The following is a 16,014-nucleotide window of genomic DNA, read 5'->3' on the forward strand; positions in this document are numbered from 1 at the left end:
GTCTAGTGAGACGAACTAGCACTCGCCCCAGTTGTACAGCCGACATAGCCCGAGATGGAACTGACACATAGCGCTCTCATTTGCCGAGACGATAAATAGCATAGCCTTCAGCTACGTCAATTGCTACGACCTAGCAAGGCGCCATTACCATTTTATATTGAGATTCAAATTATGTATCATCAAGAGAGATGTTCTACAATTGTGGATTAAAGTTAAGTATTATATCAACTACGTACTTTATTTGCTACTACTAATTCCCTTAACTGTTCCAGACCTCACGCCAGTCAGCGTGTAATTAAACGCGTGCATTTCGGCCTACTTTAACAACAGTGTTGGCTCTTCTGCCAACACTTCAACCATCATGATGCTGTAAACAGAACCTGGATTCATCCGAAAAAATGACGTTTTGCCATTCGTGGATCCAGATTCTTCGTTGAGTACACCATCGCAGGCGCTGCTGTCTGTGATGCAGCGTCAAGGGTAACCGCATCCATGGACTCCGAGCTGCTGCAAACTGTTCGTGCAGATGGTTGTCTTGCAAACGTCTCCATCTGTTGACTCAGGGATCGGGACGTGGCTGCACGATCCGTTACAGCCATGCGAACAAGATGTCTGTCACCTTGACTGCTAGTGATACGAGGCCGTTGGGATCCAGCACGGCGTTCTGTATTACCCTCCTGAACCCACCGATTACATATTCTACTACCAGCCATTGGATCTCGACCAACGCGAGCAGCAATGTCGCGATACGATAAACGGCAATCGCGATAGGCTACAATCCGACCTTTATCAAAGTCGGAAACATGATGGTACGCATTTCTTCTTCTTACACAAGGCATCACAACAACGTTTCACCCGGCAATGCGGGTCAACTTGTGTTTGTGTATGAGAAATCGGTTGGAAACTTTCCTCATGTCAGCATGGTGTAGGTGTCGCCACCGGCGCCAGCCTTGTGTGAATGCTCTGAAAAGCAAATCATTTGCATATCACAGCATCTTCTTCCTATCGGTTAAATTTCTCTTTTGTAGCACGTCATCTTCATGGTGTAGCAATTTTAATGTCCAGTAGTGTATTTCTACAATAACACGCACGTCAAGGTACACCAGCAGAATCAAACCCTTGAACAGAGAATTTATCATACTTATTACTAAATGCTATCCTATGTTTTTCAGTAATTTCCTTCCCCTCATAGACGATTTTAGGTGCGGAATTCTCTTTACTTATATGCTCAGTACATAAATGAAGGCAATATACGGACACCTTAGACAGTTTAAAAGTATACGGAATTTTAAAAATGCGTGAATAAGTGAACATTGTACAGCCGCTGCAATTAGAAGCTTCAGCTAACATTTTTTGTGTCGCTTAGTTAAATTTGGGTTTTTGAAGTCCACCATCTCGAAAAAACAATGTCTTCGGTTTCTCTTTGCCGAAACATCTTCCGATGTCCGTCTACCATTTTCAGTGGTTCTCGTTTTATTTCTGAAACTTGTATAGTTCTATCTACGCAACCGATCTAGTTTCAGAAATAAAATTAGACCCGCTGAAGATGACCTCTGTACAATTCCATTTTCACAATTAACGTAGTTTTAGAAGTAAAGCGATACTCTCTGAAGATAGCACACAGATCTCTAAACATGTTTGGGTAAATAGAAAAGAAATACAATGTGATTTACAAAAGACGGAGTTTAAAAAGCGGAACATACGAGATAATAGTTTATAATGGATGCGAAAGATAACGGTGTGTCTTTTGTACTTGTAGTTGGGATCACAAAATAAAATAACGTGAAAGGGGACATTTAATCCCAAAGATGACATGCGTGTGCTAGGGCGCGCCTGTGTGTTTGTCTATGTGTCCTGTGTGTGTGTGTGTGTGTGTGTGTGCGCGTGTGTGTGTGTGTGTGTGTGTGTGTGTGTGTGTGTAGCTGATTCTGTTTGTCAGTATGAAACTGGTTGCTTGTAAATTTGTGCATGTTTTGCAAAGTTCGTTAAATAGAATTCTTAGGTACTGGTATTGACTTGCATATGAAAGAGAAGTGATGTCCCAAACTAGATGACAACGGAATCAAAGTGTCAGGATTTTGGAGCTGGAGGGGACTTTAGAATCTCTATCACAGGGACTTCTCTTTTTCCCTTTTCTACCAGGGAGCAAAAAGTGGTCAGGCTCTTCTAGAGTTCCAGTTTCGTTCAATCAGTCCATTAACTGCAACACAGTACTTCATACTTTTCACAGTTTTTTTCGAATTTTTGGTGTTAATTTCATATCACTAATACATATTTTATCATGTTACTGACAGTACTAATTATCTGAAATATTGTAATGGAGTCTTATTACAAATCATCTGGAAATAATATTTTAGGAAATGAATTGACACTCTGGCGAAGTCAGGGTATTTGCTATGCACAATAACAATCTCTAACCAATGATAATGTCAGGTATGGCTCTTTACATCATTGGTTTGCTAGAGCGCCCACACAGAGTTGCTGCAAGTGGACAATGAGTGAGATCGATCATGAAGTAACTGCGAAGGGGCACGCAGAACTTTGTGTGTGAACTCAAAGGTGATAAATGTTACGTAGCATTTATGATGATAACTAGCTGATCCGGCGAACTTCGTACCGCCTAACAGTCAATGACTGTCGTGTTACCTTTTAGCTGAACTAATTTAGGCTTTGATGAACGTAATACAATGATACAAAATAATATTAATATAGATAGAAATATAAAAGTATTTTATTTTGATGAATGATGATGAATACATAAAGAATGAGAATAAAAATTAAAAAAATAATAATAATTAAGTATTTCAAACACATGTCAGAAAAAAATCATTGAAAACTATGTTGTGCAGGTTGGGATACACTCTGATTAATTCACTAATCGGATTTTCATTCAAGCACCTTGTGCTAAACGACATTCTTTGTTGTTTGGTCAGGCGCAAGAACAAATAATGCGGATGGTTTGCCGACACGTGAGCATGCCACGTACAATTGACCATGAGAAAAACACGCATTTTCTAGATTGAGGCCACAAATAGTCAAGGATTGGCCCTGTGATTTGTTGATCGTCATGGCGAAGGCAAGACGAATCGGGAATTGAATTCGTTTAAACTCAAAGGGCATATCTGTTGTGATCATCGGAATCCTTGGAATAAGAACTTCCTCATCTTGTAATTTTCCTTTAAGTATCGACGCGTGAATCACATTGCTCATCAGTTTTCTTATCACCAAACGCGTTCCATTGCACGGTTTTGGTTGGTTTAAATTTCTAAGCCTGATGACTACCGAGCCAACCTTCAGTTGTAAATTGTGCGGTGGTAAACCAGGCACATCCAAGGAGTTCAAAAATTCAGTTGGATAATTAGTGGCTTCTACTTCGTTTGTTACACAGTCGATAGATTTGAATGAATACAGAGTACCTACGATTTGATTTTGAATTATAAAATAGAGGTCATACTACATCTTTATTTTTAGCCGCCAAAATTGCTCGCTCACTTAACCATTTAGTATTTTTGTGGTTAGCAATGATATCCGGAAATACTTTGTAGATAAGCTCGTCTTTTGATGAGACGAAATTGCAAAAATTTGGAGGAAATGAAATCAAACCGCTCGATTCGTCAACAGGAACACGGCCATTACCGATAGTCAGCAATTGCTTAGAGAAATCATCAGCAGATGCTGGCAAACAACGTCCATTAGACCAATGCAAACTAAACGATGCAAGCTGTAGTCGATGGTGCAATCATATCGAAACGCTGCTCGATTCAAATCAATACTTGAACCATTTCTTCTTGCACTTCGAAGATTATTCCTCTGTTCATCTGTACGATAAACTCGACGATTTCTCGTTTCTAATCTAGCCGTTTCACGGGCTGCCTCTCTTTGCTCTTGTGTTTGAGAAGCACGAATTAAGGCCCTTCTTTGCTCCATCCTAACGCGGCGCTCTTCTCGGGCAATTCCTCGTTCTTCGTCAGATAATTGACTCGCGATATTCCGTTGCCTAATTGCATTACGGCTCCGCTGGGAAAGATTAGATCTTCTAGGACGCGGCATTTTTATTAATAGTAATACTGAATATGCACTCGCACAAAACCACATAAAACAATCGAGACATAGACAATAGCTTATCAAGAAAAATCATAGACAACCTATGAAAAGACATTTACACTTTTGTTAACCTGTAGAATAAATCTTTAATTAATTTAATAAATAATTTACACAAATTAATGTCTAAAACAAACAAATATCACAGTACCTACCTGAACTTTCGAGACATTTTACACATAATAAATTTCTGAACGCACACATAAATAGTTGTTACAGTATTTGACAGGATTGGACAACAAATGTTTGACATGTAATAAACAAATGAGCATTTATTGAAATGATTAAGTATTCATTACACATTTCTGAACGCACGCGTAATATTTTTCAATCTTTTTTAAAAAAAATAAACATAATAGTTTATTCATCCATTTGAAATAGTTTATGAACGCATGCATAAATGTCAATCATTACTTACAGATTTTGACAAAAAAATTTGACAGCTACGAAACTAAAGAACTTTTAGGGAAAATAACGCATTTTTCAAGTATTCGTCAATTTTTCATTATTTTTAAGATGTATTCTGCTATTCGGGGCGGAGACAAATCCAACAAATCAAAAACCATGAAAATTTTTATTCGTCAATTTTTCATTATTTTTAAGATGTATTCTGCTATTCGGGGCGGAGACAAATCCAACAAATCAAAAACCATGAAAATTGGTCCAGCAGATCTCGAATTATAAGTGTTGTAACAAACCCGACTTTGTTTTATATATATAGATATAGACGAGTAACAGTACAGGCCGCAGTACAATAACTGTATAGAAAGTGTTCCAACAGTATGAACGGAAGAAGAGTATTGTGTGGCCAAGCCTACTTAATTCTGCCCATAAAGGGAAGGGTCTTTCTCTAAATAATTGTTATCATCAAGTCATTACTTCTGCCTTAAACGGATCTACCTCAAAGTGAGACTGTGCCATCGCAAATGGTTAGAAATGTAAAAGAATTGCCAGCGTTGCCGATTCATTTTAGTGAATATTATAATGTTTGGTCGCCGATAGCTGTGCCCTTTTGTTTATCATTTTCCTAAGTAATCATTACCAACAGGAAGGTACTACTCCTATCATTGTAACCGAGTGTCACAATAATAAAGAAAACTTGCACAATAAAGTCATGAAAAAGCCAGAAAATAAATATTAAATTTTGTTATTTCAATGAAAATATGATTTTTGAAACGTAATTTAACGTGCAATTTGAAAACTTGTAAATTTGACTACATCCATTATTTTTTTGAGAAAGCAGTAATCAATAGTATTACAATTAATTTTTCTTGCCTGACACAGTTCAAATTATTAATTAAAAGAATTATATATTTATTTATATATATTATTATATACATTATATTTATTTATATATATTTATATATTTATTTATTTATGTGTTGTGTGACTATTGGCAATTGTATTTCCAGCCTTGTCTGTTTCCATTGCTGCTGGTTGTGATATGTTCAGTGTTCATTTATTGTGTTTTTGATAATGAGCTGTGTTTATTGAAAGCAAACGGTCAAACAGTGAACATTAAACTGAATCACCGTCTATTCATCGTTACGGCGTTGGGAGTTGCAGTTAGTAAACTAATTTTGATTGTGAATTACTTCAAAACGTTCAAAGCTATAATAATTAGCTTTCAGACATTTTATAGCATACTGCAGTTTCAGTTGAGTCCTGGCGTGTTCATTGATCGTTATCGTCTACCGAAAACTCAGTAACTGCTACGTAAATTCTATTTCGATGCGGCAGTTGATTTCATAATTATTGCCCTTGATCCGACTAACGGTCGTGTTGTAAGTAGGCTGCTTACGTTTTTATGTTGGTAACGTCACGTAGCGCTCTATATGAAAATCACTGACTGTGCTGTGTGCAGTTTGTGGCTGGTTTGCATTGTTGGAATTTGCTATTGTAGTGTTGGGCAGTTGTATGTGAACAGCTCGTAGCGTTGCGCAGTTGGAGGTGGGCCACCAGCAGTGGTGGATGTGGGGAGAGACATAGCAGAGTTTTGAGTGCGGATGATGTGGACATGTGTCCATCAGAGAGAGTAAATTTGTAAGACTGGATGTCATGAACTGATATATACATTATGACCTTTGAACACTATTAAGGTAAATACATTGTTTGTTCTCTATCAACATCTTTCATTTGCTAAGTATGCCTATCAATAGTTAGTGCCTTCAGTAGTTAGAATCTTTTATTCAGCTGGCAGTATTAGCGGACGCTGTATTGCAGTAGTGTGAGTAACGAAGTTTTTTGTAAGGTAAGTGATTCATGAAAGGTATAGGTTATTGTTAGTCAGGGCCATTCTTTTGTAGGGATTGTTGAAAGTCACATTACGTTGCGCTAAAAATATTGTGTGTCAGTTTAAGCACAGTCACTTATAATTTTTCTAAGGGGACGTTTCAGTGTTATCTCATTAAATAACTGTAGTTCATAATTTATAAATGCCTTGTTAACCATTCAAAATCAATGAACACAGTTACACAAGTTTTTGGTTTCGATCATAATTAGTGCCACATGTTTCGTTGAAACAGAAACAAATGAGCCCTCAGTCACGACTTTTTAGTCTTATTGTCTAGGTTTCAACACTTCTAAGAGTGCCTTCATCAGAATTTAGACATTTAAAGTGGTCTATAACATGATTACGAAAGTATGGGAAGAAAAATTTTTCATATAAAGGAAAGTGTAATGTGTTAAGGCGAGCCTCTAAGGGCTGCCCATACCTGTACAGCCACAGGTTGCCACGGTTGAGTCCGTTGCAACCTGTGGGTGTACAGGTATGGGCAGCACTTACAGGCTCGCCTTCACACATTCCTTTTATATATTTTCAGACTAAAGCCCTTCTGGCCTGTTATTTATTTTATACGTGACTTGTAAATACTGTCTCTGTCTTGTGTTGTTAGTACTTACACTTTTTTATATAAAATTTTTTTCCATAAATTTGTAATTAAGTTATAGACCACTTTAAATGTCTAAATTCTGATGAAAGCACTCTTAGAAGTGTTGAAATCTGGTTAATAAGACTAAAAAATTCTGAGCGAGGACTCATTTGTTTCAGTTTTAATTTATAAACTGTCACTGAACCAAGCAGCCATGTTAAAAACTTTGTTTCGTTGACATCACAATTTTCAGTAGTACACTTAGAAGCATAGACTTGTGCAAATTCTTCTGAATTTTGTGCATTTTTCTGAACTTTACAGGACATTAGATACACGTGTCATTGATACACCGGAGAGTGTACGATTTGGTTGCAAATTCACTGAAAGGTGCGAAACGGAAATATTGCGGAACAGTGCTTTCAGCCCCCAAGCAAGGACTCTTCGAGAGTCTTGCTTGACGCCATCAGAGGTGGAACTGTGTTTGTTTTACTGCTACAAGAAAACTCTGCCAAGTTTCACTCTCGCAAGTCTTCAGCTCACAAATGTCTCTGTTTTTGAAGGAGAGAAAAGTTGACGCCACGCTCGATTTGCGATGAAGAAAGCTACGCACCCTTTCCGGCCTGTCAGCTCCGTCGGACTAAGCTGCTATGTGGCTTGGCACTTTGCTGCAGACAGTGATAACACACTATTTGCGAATCTGTTTATTTAAATGTAGGTAACTGTTAGCTGTGCACTGCACAGTTTGTTCCGGGCTTTTTTCTTAGTCTGTAGTGTTTACATTTAGGGTGTTCATTAACTGCGGTGTACGGGGCCTTAGACTAACGGTCTGGAACGCAGTAATTCTCATCTGCTGCGGACGTTCGCCTCACAACACCTGTCGCTGTGGAGTGCAGGACGATTCTGCAATTAATGGTGCAATTACCCTAATGAACCAGCCCTCTAATTTCTTGCACTAGCCTTTTCTTTTGCCTTACAAAACGAGACACATCTTCCCAGTCCAGTACTCCCATCTCTGGCTCACCGCCTACACTCTCAGCATTTTCTTTTCTATCCTTCGGCGTCTATCAAAGCGGGAATCGATCTTTTATACTATCTCTCAGTTCTCTCATATTTTCAACAACTGTATACAGAATAATCCTCTTCGCTGGTATTAGATGTGGACTGTGTGACAACAACGCGGAGTACCACTTTCAGTAATCTACAGGTACCAGCATAATGTACATTAGTAAACGGCTAATACACTCATTTGGTCGTGTAACGGCTTCCACGGGAAACGAAAATTTGATTTTCAGTATTTCATATAATTACTGAGTGGATTGAAAAATTTAAAACAGTGCCAAAATCTACTCATTAAGAGGTATAATCTTACGTCAAAAGTTTAACACAGTACGGCTAAATATTATAGTTCGAAACTGTGGGTATACAGGGTGAAGAGAAATTCGCGCACTCGGGCTCCGCAGCGCAGCTGCTAACATGCCAGCGATAAAAAAACGTCTCTCACAAAATTTCGTCCGGCGAGTACATCTGGCAGAAAAAGTACGTTAAAGAGTGGCACTTTGGCAACACTGTAGCCACATGTATGGTGACTACCTCTGTCACCACACAGAATACTTGTGCTGTACAGTTTGTGCAATGGACATAGTTTTGGGCTAGCATGCAGCACGTCGATGGTTCGATCCTGGGTTGAGGCCTATGTTCTTTATATGGTAAATGTAGTGCAATTGGTACGGTATCTGGCATCTTACTCGTCAACAGCGATTGCAGCGGAACCTCTAGGAAATACTTGCACTTACATATTACAATCGTAGAAATGGAAGATTGGTCAGCTTCGAAAGAGGCCCTTTTCGTGTCATAGAATTTCACAACTACCTCAGCCACTAGATGTGAATCCTGTTTTCTTTCTTTTCCAGTGGTCCCAGAAATTAGTGGCAACTATTATTCTTGCCTAATTCAGGTCCAAACATTTCGCTAGGGCCTTACGTTACCAATAGGACTACCAATGTTTTGCGAATAATGTCCAATCTCGGTTACTATTTGTGTGTGTTATCACCATGGTTCCATGCATTTCAACACTGAGTCTGGTAACCGCATGCTGTTTAGTACGTATTTCAATGCATTATTTTTATTATTATTATTATTCAATCGATGGGATTGTGGAAACATTTCGTAATTCAAAACAGAACATTTCACAATCAGCGATGTCGGTATGAATCATGCAGAACAATATCCGTCGAAGTGGTAATGTGCATTACGTGGAACGGGCGGATCTTTGTCATCTCAAAATCGATATTGTTTTTGAAGTTATTCTGTCCTATGAGAGGTCATTTGCTTCAACTGTCTATTTCTTATTTGCCTAACCACGTATTTGTTACGTTCAGAGTTGCAAAATGGTGTAAATTTAGGATACATGTGACGTAAGAAACGGCGTATATTACGGTATGAAATGTCAGAAAGAAATCAGCAAATAAAAAAAAAAATGCGCCCCGACCCAGGATCGAACCCACGACCTCTGCATGCTAACAAAAAAACTCTGTCCTCTGTACCAACTATGCAGTACAACTAAAACTTGCTAAGAAAGCTAATTACCATAGATGTGGTTACAGTGTTGCAGATTGGCACTCTTTAACGTCCTTTTTCTGCCGGATGCACTCGCCGGACGAAATATTGCGAGACACATTTTTTTTTTTTTTTCACTGGCATGTGAGGAGTTGCGCTGCGAAGTCCGAGTGCGCGAATTTCGCTTCACCCTGTATATTGAGGCAGCGTTAACTGACGGCCTGCAAATTACCCAGAATTATTCATCCTTTGTTTAAGAATGAGAGCAGCTGTCGACTTCGACAAAACGCTGTACATAATTTGATACCTTTTCAGATTTTTTCTCTCTGAAACCCACCGCAAATCATAGGTAAAAAGGGCTTATCGCTTACTGCGTTTTCGCGGTTCATCCAGTAAAGCTAGTGCATCAGGCATGACGTCTTAATTTATTAATTCTTTACTTCTAAATTATTGCTAACATATTCTGCAGACGTTATCCAGATATATCACTGAATATACCTGGAAAGCTATATCATTTTACGACACATAGTTCAGGAGATCTGACGTCATAAACATTGAAATACGTGGAAAACAAGTTTTTCTTAAAAAGAATTACAAATTACCCCAGACTATACTCATCCAGTATTTGACAGAAAGAGCACTTACTGACTTCCAACAAACTTTTAATATAATTTCAAACTTTTATGAACTATATCTCTCTTAGAGCTCAACAAAATAAAGAAAAGAAAACAGTTTATCGCTTACTAACGTTTATTTCTCGTGCCGGGAAAGTTCGGCGTCAAGCGTCACCTTTTGATTCATAATTTCTTCGCCGCTAACGCTGCTTCCTACCTGTTGTGACTGACAATTCTCAATTTTTCACAAACACAACTTTTATTGATGTAAGCTCACAAGGTTGATGACTGAAAGTACAAACGAAAGGTAACAATAACGAAAAAAGTCTCCTCATTGAGGCAAACAAAAGTTCACTTTTAATTTTCCACAATGGTTCGTGGTAACACACTATGAACAGTCCAATTCAGAGACAAAGATGTAATCTTCAACGGTCGCAGTACATGAGGTCGGCATCCGTCGTGAACTGAACTTCAGGCCTTGTTCTAGCCCCTAAATAGCTGTCTCCAGCCAATCAGTTTTCAGCATAGTATTACTTCCTGTAGGCCGTGGCTCGAGCTCCCCCTGCAGGAAGTAGTGCTCGCAATGTCTGTTTCCATTATCTTGTATGTAAACAACCGGTGTTTACCATGGTGGTTTTTGGGTACGCCTTGGGCTATAGACAACCTCGTCCTCTGTAGTGTTATATGGGTTGCCAGCCCTCAGGGGCTACCTTGGCTCCAGTATAACAATACCCATATGAAGATGTTTAGTACATGAAAGTTCGATTCTTTACATAATCGTCTGGGATTATTGGTTTTTACTGATTCTAACGCTCGTTTTCTTTCTAGTTCAATAATATATTTTTAGATTGGAGCACAAATTTGTGGCCTCACGAATAAAAAAAAACAATTAGCTAAGTGATGTTGCTACTTTCGCAAAGTATTGAGCACTTTGAAGGTAGTAGCTACGCAATGCACAGTTAAACACAGCATTTACTTCACAGAGTACTCCATCGCCAGGCAGCGCCTCTATAGCTATACGCTATGGAGGCTTTAATTACGTATTATTCCACATATTAATTGTTAACAATGTGACGAGACGCGTTATTACGGTGGCATTACGTTCACAACATAATTAGTTATTCTAGCTATCGAAATTAATGGCGGCTTCCTGCAGTTACCTGCGTGCCATCGGAGACAGAATTTGCGTAGTCCGCATACGAAAACAGAACCGACAGCACTGGAGCAGCACGTAGAGTGGCTGGAAGCGATTCGCTGGTGGTTACGCACCCGACCGTGGATTAACGCTCTGCCGCAGACGGTGATACATCAGTTCCACGTCCGGCTCTTTGCCTCAGGTGGGCAACGAGCAAAGGCCCTCGCACATGTACTGGAGAGAGCCGCGAGTGGAACTGTTGTACAGTAGTGTCTCGATTATCCGACCTAAACCGGTCGCGAGCGAGGTCGGATAAGCGGGAATGTCGGATAACACGGAAAATAATACAAAAAAAAACACAAAAATTAAACTAAAGTAGGCCAAATGAGTTAAACATTCAATACAATACGAATCAAATTAGACTGAATAGATAATTACTGTGTGAAGAAGTTAGTTATTGACTTTTGTTTGCCTGCTGTTTGCCGTTTTTTTTCTTTTTTTTCCGCTAAATCACGTAGTCTCTTAAGAAGTAAAACCTCGGTAGACGATGTTTCCTCCAGTTGCTCTACATATTTTAAAGCAGCTTCTACGGCCTTGTGTCCTTCGTTGTGAGAAATCTTGGGCGCACTTTCCTCCACTGCATCCGCTTCTTCGTCTTCTTCTTTTTCGTTTATCATGTTGACTATTTCTTCATCTGTCACTTCAGATTCTTCATCTTGGACAATCCACTCAATTATGTCATTTTCTGTGGCGTCAGCACATCCCTGAACTTTTCGTAACAATGAAAACAGATAGTATTTTCTGGTTCTGTCTGCTGCTGTAGATTTTCATCATCTGGAGAATTTTCTTGATTTTCCTGTAGCAAAATTTTCCAGGATTTTGCAGTTGTATTTGCTTCAACACTCTCCCAAGATTGGGCCACATCATAAGCTACGCCTTTCAAATTAATACGGCGCAACTGCTCTAGCATGTCTTCTCCCTTGTCCATAGCATTAATTAAAGAGGAAAGCTAGTTTCTGCGGTAGTCTCTCTTTAGTGTCTCTAAGGTCCCGTGGTCCATAGCTGACATAAGGATGTGACATTTGGAGGCAAAAACATGGCCTTTATATCTTGATATTGAAGTTCATCTTCATTAGGATGACAAGTGGCATTGTCTAGAAGCAACAGTGCTTTGCGGGTCAAGTTGTTGGCTTCCAAAAACTTTTCAGTTTGTGGCACGAACTCGTTAAAAAACCATTCTTTAAAAATATCTGAGCTTATCCAAGCATTTGTTTTGTTGTAATATTTCACCGGTGAAGCATTTTTAGATAAATTTTTAAATGCTCTCCGTTTTTTTGGCTTACCTATCATAGTTTCATTTTCAAATTTGCTGTGGCGTTACTGCATGTAAGAATTGTCACACTTTCTTTGCTACGTTTGTAGCCTGGCGCTGCCTTTTCGGCCTTTGACGCTTATGCTTCTTCCGGTAACATTTTGTAATTGAGACCAGTCTCGTCGCAGTAAAAAAACCTTTGATCGCCTGTTAAGTTTTCCTTGTCCAATACCTTGTGAAGTTTATTGCTAAACAGTTGAAGAGCTTCAAAATTTGCTGAAAGCTTTTCACCACAGACATTAAGTTGCCGAATTCCGTATCTTTTCTCCATCCATCGAGCCAGCCTACACTAGCTGTGAAATCAGGTTCAACTTTGTTTAGTTCTTTACGAAACTTTAAGGTTTTTTCCTACAAAATTTGTCCCGACATGGGTACACCTTTATCTGTACGTTGAGTAAACCATAGGAACGAAGCTTCACTTACTTTTTCATAATCACATTTTTTCATGGTTTTCCGATCTTCCAAAACAGCCGAGGCTGCTCGCTGAGAACACCACTTCTCAATATCATTGCGGTTCCTTTTCCAGTCTTCAACTGTTGTTTTCCCGACGTTATAATCTTGCGCCACTTTTTTTGTCTATGCTTTTTAAAGCTTTCAGTTTTTCTTCCATTGAAACGACCACCTTTTTTCCGTTTTGAAGCCATCACCACAAATGTTTACAATAAACAAAGTGCAACACGTCCACTCCATTACAGATCTAAGTTAGCACTGAGTAGTGAGGAGTAGCAGACGGTGACAATGAACTGAGTGTCAACAAACAACACATCAGCCACTGACCTGCCGTCGGCTGGCGCACGGCCGGCGCGTTGGAAGGGTCGGACAACACAGAAGGTTGGGTAACCGAAGATCGGATAATCGAGACTCTACTGTATCAGGGGTTACGGTGAACTACCACCCGCAGACAATCATTTGAAAGCGCCGGATATTTCACCACTGGACTAAGTAAGGCAGCTTAATCGTTCTTGCGGTGCGTGTGATGCCAACAAATACAAAGCGTGGACAACTGTAGATACTGTAATGAAACGAAAGTATTTTCTTGAAACAGTCTTCGGAATTTCCGTCTAATTTCATTTGTTAACATCTGTCTACATGTTTTCGTTACGGACTGAAAAATAAATTGTATGATACAATTAGAATTGAATTTACGGGTTATTCGTAAGTATAGCTCGTGTCCGTAGTGCAGTGACTAGTTTTGATCCAAAGCACTGAATGAGTCGATTCGTTTGTTCGGAAGGGGAGGCCGATAAGTATTTTCCAGCTTCCGGCCGGTCACTGATGACAGACCCGAGGCGAATATCCTGCAGTTTTTCTCACAGGATTTTACAGAAACTATTCGATAAAATGTACTCATTTTCTCTTTACTTACAGCTTTATATGTTACGTTCATGATGACGTACCCATCATTTCGTTAATGGTCATAGTTGTGAGATTGACGTGAAAGTAAGACACTGCGCGAAATTCGGAAAAGTATGCAATGAAAAACAGAGGTAGCTATGATTTTTCATTTGGTGCACATTAAATAATATGTTGTTGCCTATGAAATTTAGCTAACGTGTTGATTTTTCTTGAGGCTTACATAGACGTATCTATCTCTCACCAATCTTGAGAAAAGTGATCAGATGTAGCACACTCATTTGAGTTCGCGTCGCGCCAGCGTTAAAGCTTGAGTGGTATATCCATAACATTTCTCATATTTCATAAACGGTTTTAGATATCGAAATGAAGTTTTTGCAAATGATAGCATGCAAAGAGAAGAGTATTTTACCATATCGCTATTATGTAAAATTTGGTTATCTACCATGCTATTCTAAGAACCACAGACTTTTACAGTGAAAGAACATAATTTTTAAGGGCCATCCATAGCTGGTCAAACGAGAAGTGCTATGGGTTCTGAACAACATGTGAAGACATTACACGTTTTTTTGTACTGAGGATGAGCTTTTCTATATGCTACTTACTTTTCATCAGTTCATCACTTAATACACTTAATAAACCACTTTTTCAGAATTCTCTCACAATTGTGTCTGCACACAAAGTTGATGATGTGAGACACGGTAAACTCCGCTGTGTTTTGGAAAAAGAAGCAAATTTTGACATGGCAGCCATTGAAATTTGTAGGTGTCACACAATATTCACCGCTCATGACGCTTCTCTGAAAGTTATAAATGGTTAACAAACCAGGCAAAAATAAACCGCTGCATCATTCTTTTCAGGTACTAATGAAAGCAGCGGTGACTGTAAGTCTTTCTGTATGGTCACCATGCAAGTGTGGCCATGGGGGAACCAGACTTAATATTTACAAAAAGTGTGGGCACAGGCTTCAGTTCATAACGGCACTTACCAATGACCTCAGCAGTTTGGTCCCTTAGGAATTCACACATCCAGAACGGAACTTCCTCTCCAGCGCTCGGCATTTCCCCTCCAGTGCTGTGAGCGACCCCCCACCACTGCCACTCTCCCCACCCTTCTCCAGCCGACTGCTCATATAGTGGCCAGGGCATTTTGCACGCACTGTACCAGTACAGTTTCAGGAAAACACTGCTAGAAGACTACAAGATATACAGTAAAATGACGTATGTCAATGAACAGAGAATCTTTCCATGTTTCTATTTGCAATATGTGTCATGGCATAGTTACATTAAAGGAGCAGACATATCAGAATATATCCACAAAAATCATCCCCTCTGTAGTATTCATGCCTGCAGAAAGGCAGCCCAATGAACGGATTTACAAAGGGGGCTGCTGTCCTGCGTTCCTGACCAATTCAAGTCGGCAACTTCAGGTAACTGCATGCGTGTACTGTCGTTAGCCAAATCACGCATTATGCTCTTATTGAGCACCTTTAATGTGAGTTAAGAAAACTTGCAGTCATCCTCTATCCATTGATATGTGCATGTATCCCATATTTTTTGTAATTAACTGCGCAGATGGTGATCGGAAACACTGCAGTTACTTATCAACAACCCTGTATGTCCATGTCACTCGGTTGCTAATTTGATAACTAAGTGTCAGACTTCAAATCCAAAAGTGCAAGTACCAAATGTCCATCGGTCACAGGATTACTGCTGCCACTTTTCACTTTGTTCACCTATGAAAGTGACGCTTATAGGTGGAAAAATCCAATTTACATCTCGATCACTTGTCCACGTTGTACTGTAGGTTCTTACTAGGCAAGATCTCGCTGAAGGCGAACAGGGAGAGAAGATGCTAGTTGTGGTACGAGGTACCCTTCGCCACGCACCGTATGGTGGATTGCGGAGTATGTATGTAGATGTAGATGTATATCTTCTCTGAGCATATTTACTCACCCCTGGACATCCACTCCTCAGCGTGAACATATGTATGTCTAGGTATTGACGAGAGAAA

General features: G+C 39.4%; 1 protein-coding gene across 1 annotated transcript in view; it reads right to left on the reverse strand.

The window, feature by feature from the left end:
- The window catches only part of LOC126094991 (semaphorin-2A-like), a 1,391,554-nt gene that overhangs the window by 1,163,986 nt on the left and 211,554 nt on the right, over nucleotides 1-16,014 (reverse strand). The window lies entirely within an intron of this gene.

This window comes from Schistocerca cancellata, chromosome 8 (genome assembly GCF_023864275.1).
Source record: "Schistocerca cancellata isolate TAMUIC-IGC-003103 chromosome 8, iqSchCanc2.1, whole genome shotgun sequence".
Taxonomy (NCBI): Eukaryota; Metazoa; Arthropoda; class Insecta; order Orthoptera; family Acrididae; genus Schistocerca; species Schistocerca cancellata.